Here is a 6,000-nt window from a genome sequence, read left to right as displayed (position 1 = left end):
TACTTTCACTTCGTTGCTTTTGCTGTTAGAGTCATATCTAATCCAAGATCATGAAGATTTGCCCCTATTTTTCTTCCAAGAGTTTTATTGCTTTGCTCTTTCACTCAAATCTTTGATTCATTTTGAGTTAATTTTTATACATGGTACGAGGTAAAGGTCCCACTTGATTATTTTGCATGTGGCTATTCAGTTGTTCTAGCACAATTTGTTGAAAAGACAGTTTTCCCCAACTGAATTGCCTTGGCATAATTTGAAAAATCAATTGATCACAAATGTGTTGGTTTATTTCTAGACTCTCAATTCCATTCCATTGATCTATATGTCTGTCTTTATGCCAGTACCACACAGTCTTAATTACTGTAACATTTGAGTACGTTTTGAAATTGTCAAGTGTGAGTCTTCCAACTTTGTTCTTATTTTTAAGGATTATCTTGGCTTATTCAGTCTCCCTTGTGATTCCATATAAGTTTTGGGATCAGCTCGTCACTTACTTCAAGGGAAAAATAGCAAATGGGATTTTGATAAATTGCATTGAATCTGTATATCACTTTGGGGAATATTGTATTTTAAGAATAAGTATTACAACCAATGAACACAGGGTGTCTTATCATTTATGTAGGTCTTCTTTAACTTTTCAAAGGTATTTTGTAGTTTTCAGTAAACAAATATTATACTTCTTTAATTTATTCCTAAGTATTTTATTTTTTCCACTACTATAAATGGAAATTTTGCCTTAATTCTCTCTTTCAATTGTTCATTGCTTGTGTATAGAAATACAATTTTTTGTATATTGAGCCTGTATCCTATAACTTTATTAAATGCATTTGCTAGCTTGAATGACTTCCCAGGTGGCGCTAGTGGTAAAAAACCCACCTGCCAATGCAGAAGACATAAGAGACAGGGGCTCAATCACTGGGTCAGGAAGATCCTCTGGAGAAGGAAATGGCAACTCACTCCAGTATTCTTGCCTGGAGAATTCCATGGACAGAGGAGCCTGGCGGGCTACAGTCCATCGGGTCGCAAAGAGTCGGACATGACTGAAGCTACTTAGCACACACAGCTTGAATAGCTTTTAGTGGATTTCTTAGAATTTTCTATATATAAGGTCATATCATCAAAACAGAAGTGATTTTACTTCTTTTCCAATGTTTATGCATTTTATTTATTTTCTTTTACTAATTGATCAGGCTAGACACTCTAGTACAATATTAAATAGAGATGAATGAAAAGAGACATCTTGTTGTACCTAATCTAATGGGAAAAGTTTCAGTCTTTCACCATTAAGTGTGATGTTAGCTGGGGTTTTTCATAGATACCCTGTGTCAGGGTAAGAAACTTCCTTTCTATTCCTAGCTAGTGAGTGTTTTTATCATGAACAGTTGTTGAATATTGTCAAATGATTTTTATGCATCAATTGAGATAATCATGTGGGTTTTTTCCTTCATTCTATTAATTATGTGTATCACATTGATGAATTTTAATATGTCAAACCAACTTTACATTCCAGTAGAAATCCCACTTGATTATGGTATATAATTCTTTTAAGATGCTTTTGAATTTGTTTTGCTAGTATTTTGTTGAGGATATTTTTATACCAATATTCATAAGAATCTGAATCTGTAGTTTTCTTACAATGTCTTCTCAGCATATTACTGACCTCATAGAATGATATAGGAAGTGTTCCTTCCTCTTCAATTTTTTTGGAGGAGTTTGGCCAAGGTTTTGTTAATGCTTCCTTAAAAGTTTGGTAGACTTCACCAGTGAAGCTATCTGGTCCTGTGCTTTTTATATGTTGCTTAATTGGATTTGCTAGTGGCATTTATTGTTCTTTTTTGAGGTTTTTTTGTCTATATTCATAAGGAATATTGCTCTGTAGTTTTTTCATCATGTGTCTCTTGTTTTGGTATCTATGAAGTTTTAGCCTCATGGAATGAGTTGAAAAGTTTTGCCTCTTCAATTTTGGGGGGAGAAATTTTGTGAATGATTGGTATTAATTCTTCTTTATATATTTGGTAGAATTCACCAGTTATCTTGTTCTAGGGTTTTATATGTGGGAAGTTTTTAAATTAATTGTTCTATCTTTTTACTTGTTATATCTATTCAGTTTTTTCATTATTTATTGTCAGTTTTGGTGGTTTGTGTTCTAGAAGTATATTTGTTCCAATTGATGTGTCTAATTTATTCACATACAATTGCTCATAGTATTCTTTTGTAGATGGGCTTCCCTAGTAGCTCAGATGGTAAAACATCTGCCTGCAGTGCAAGAGACCTGGGTTCGATCCCTGGGTTGGGAAGATGTCCTGGAGAAGGAAATGGCAACCCATTCCAGTATCCTTGCCTGGAAAATTCTGTAGACAGAGGAGTCTGGCAGGCCATCGTCCATGGGGTTGCAGAGAGTCAGACATGACTGAGTGAAAAACACACATTCTTTTATAGTCATTTTTATCTCTGTAACATTAGTAGTAATGCCTCTCCTTTATATCTGATTTTAATAATTTGGATCCTGTTTATCTTTTGTCTTGTCTATCCCATGAATCATAGCCACACTGGCCTCCTTGGAGTTAGAGGTCCATATCTTTAATTCAAGGAATTGGCTTAGATTATCCATGACCCAGCTCCATGGCCTGAAATTGTTCTGAAGGCAATAAGACAGGGCAGATGTAGGTCTTATCAAGTTTGTTTCGCCCTCTTAGGGATCACTGTTCTTTATTACTTGATATGTAGTGTCTTGAAACCCCTTGTTTCATATTCTGAGGTTCTTTCTTTGGTTGTTCAAGTGGGAGATTAAATATGGTCCACCTTGGTCAGAAGTAGAAGTCTTAATATCTTATTATTTACAATTACTTGGTGCCAGCACAGGGTAAATATTTATTACAACAGCAGGCCTAGATCTTTGTAGAGGATTTTGTTTACTATATGGCACATAGGCCTTTAAATGTAGGGTCATCTGTTACCTCTTATGAATATTTTATTAGGATAGCCTGGTCTTTTGTCTCAGCTGTGACTTAACAATTGGAGTTTCAGATATTATTTTCATGAACTCTAGTAATACAGAGTTTCACTTTATCATAAGTGGGAAAAATAGAACAAAAATGGTTTTAGGCTTTGATTACACAAAGTGAAATATTGTGAGCACTACTGGTGAATGAACACATTTCTTAGTGGGGGTGAGGAGTATGAAAGCAGGGAAGGAGGAGTGAAACCCTCCTTTCAAGTCCTACATAGCAAACTGTCAATGTTTTCATGTACCATGTGTCATAGAACTCTAGACTAAGAAGAAATCTTTCCAATCCCAATCCTTATATCCTATTCCACTAGACCTCTTATCAGGACTTTAATAGCTAGGAAAGATGGTTAAAATAACTTCTCCAAGGGAGAAAAGTGGATGAAAAGAGAATTATTTGGAAAGGTCATAGGGCTTGGTCTATAGCATGTCTAAGATCCCCTGTAGTTCTAAACCTATTTCCAGAATATCAACTCTATACAAACAAAGCAAGAGTCAACTATAGTTTTCTAAGACGTAAAGTAACCAACTGAAACCCTTGACAATTAGAATGTTGACCTATTGTCATTGTTGTGCTTCTACGAAAGACATGGTAGTCTTGCAAAAAAATAAGTTTTTGCAGTTTCTATATCTTATATGAAGTATATCTACTGTGTAATGTGAGATATTTAGCTATAATTCTCAGTACTAAGCACCATCACCTCCTGTCATCCCAGAATGAGCATAATCTTCATATAAAGAGGAAAAAAACATAATAAAAAGGCAAGGTTGGAAAGGTGGTTCCCAAAATGCTTCTGAGAAAGTTAAAACAATAAGAAAAGTTTAAGCATAGATATATTTTAAATGGCAAACATGCATTCAATTCCCTGAAATGTTGTAGAAAGCACAAAAATGTTGAAAAACTTCTTGGGAGTTACAAATATGGAAATATAGAATGAACTGTGGGCATCACATTTTTCTGTACACACTTAAGAATTTCCTTCCCATTTCAGTGTTTTCTTGCTCATTTTGTTACTGAAATGATATTTCAGGTAACTGCCAGTGAAACAGAACACCTTATAATGCATATTCTGAGATTAAAAACTCAAATCATTAACAAAATGAACAGGCAACCTACTGAATGGAAGAATATATTTGAAAATCATATATCCAATAAGGAATTAATATCCAAAATATAAAAAACTGCACAACTCAATAGCAAACAAAACAAAACAAAACCAAACAAAAAATATCCCAAAACAATCTGATTTTAAAAATGTACAGAGGATATGAATAGACATTTCCCCCAAAAAAAGACAGTCAATGGGTACATTAAAAGATGCTCAATATTACTAATCATCAGGTCAATGCAGATCCAAAAAAAAAAAATGATATATTTCCTCACACTTGACAGAATGACTATCATCAGAAAGCCAAGAAATAACAAGTGCTGGTGAGGGTGTGGAGAAAAGAGAACGTTAGGTCACTGTTGGTAGAAATATAAATCGGTATAGCCACTAAAAAAAATGTACCGAAGTTCCTCAGAAAACTTAAAACTGCCATAAAATCCAACAATTCCACTTCTAGTATTTACCCAAAAAATTCATACTAATTTGAAAAGATATATGCACCCTTATGTCCATTGCAACATTACTTACCAAATAGTCAAGATTTGAAAACAATCTAAGTATCCATCAATGGATGAATAAAGTTGTGGTATATATGTACAATGGAATATTGCTCGGTCACAAAAAGAATAAAATCTTGCCATTTACAGCAACATGGATGAACCTTGAGGGTATTATGCCAAGTGAAATAAGTCAGACAGAAAAAATGACATGTGGTCTCACTTATATGTAGAATCTGAAAAGCAAAACAAATGAACAAAGAAAACAAAATCCACAGATATAGAAAACAAAAAGGTGGTTATTGGGGGACAGGGGATGGAGGATGGGTGAAATAAGTGAAGGGGGTCAACAGGTACAAGTTTCCAGTTATAAAATAAATCATGAGGATGTAATGTACAGCATTACAGATGACTTATAATCAGTACTGTAGTTCTGATTTGAAAGTTGCTAAGAGAATAAATCTTAAAAGTTCTCATGGCAAGAAAAAAATTTGTAACTTTGTATGGCAACAGATGGTAACTATACTTATTATGGTAATAGTGTATGCCAATGTTGAATAATTACATTGTATACCTGAAACATGGTGTTACATGTCAATTACACCTCTATTAAAAAAAGAAAAAAACAAAACAAGAAATGTCAAGGAGGGGATTGTTTCTGTTTCAGTTCGATGGACACAATATTTAAGTTAAATCAGTTGTCTCCTGCTAAATTCTTAGGACTTTATTCTAAATAAGTTTTCCCCATTTATATAGCACAGCACTGATGTTACTGACAAATTCCAATGTAGCATGCAACAGTGGTTCCTAATTGCTTTAGCATTTATCATTCACAAGAGACAGGAGGGAAATTTGTCTCATTTTGTACAGCTCAGTTGCATTTCTTATCTCTGAAGTACACTTAAGCAGCAAACTGGGACTTAAGGTAGCTGCCTGAAAACCAGCAACCATTAAAATGCATGTCTTAGAGGAAAAATGTATTGGTTTTTCTAAAACAGAATACAGTTTAGCCTCATTCTGTACATTAATTTTGCATAATTTCTTTTGCACATTTTATAAATTAGGGGCCATGATTTGGTTGACCCATATAGCCATACTCACATTTTCCAGGTTCTGCCTTGAGTTCAAAACATTTAAAAAAGCATTTTGGTGCATTTCCAAGATGCCCTTTGGGGTCAATTAGCACCTAGTAATATTTTTCTAAGCAGTCACTGGAGGTGCTTAACTAGTGCGTACTTAGGCATGTTTTACCTGACAAGTCTTCTGAATAGGTTTTATGCTTTAAAGAAACAGTATCCCTTCACATTCTATAGTTAGCATGTGGCTGCTATATGTGATTAAGGGAGTGGAGACGCTAAAGTTCTGTTCACATACTCTTCAATGTAAATCT

Source organism: Bos grunniens, chromosome X, assembly GCF_055505025.1.
Source record: "Bos grunniens cultivar Pamir isolate PY7600 chromosome X, Bosgru_T2T1.0, whole genome shotgun sequence".
In the NCBI taxonomy this organism is placed as follows: Eukaryota; Metazoa; Chordata; class Mammalia; order Artiodactyla; family Bovidae; genus Bos; species Bos grunniens.
This window is presented reverse-complemented; position numbering follows the sequence as displayed.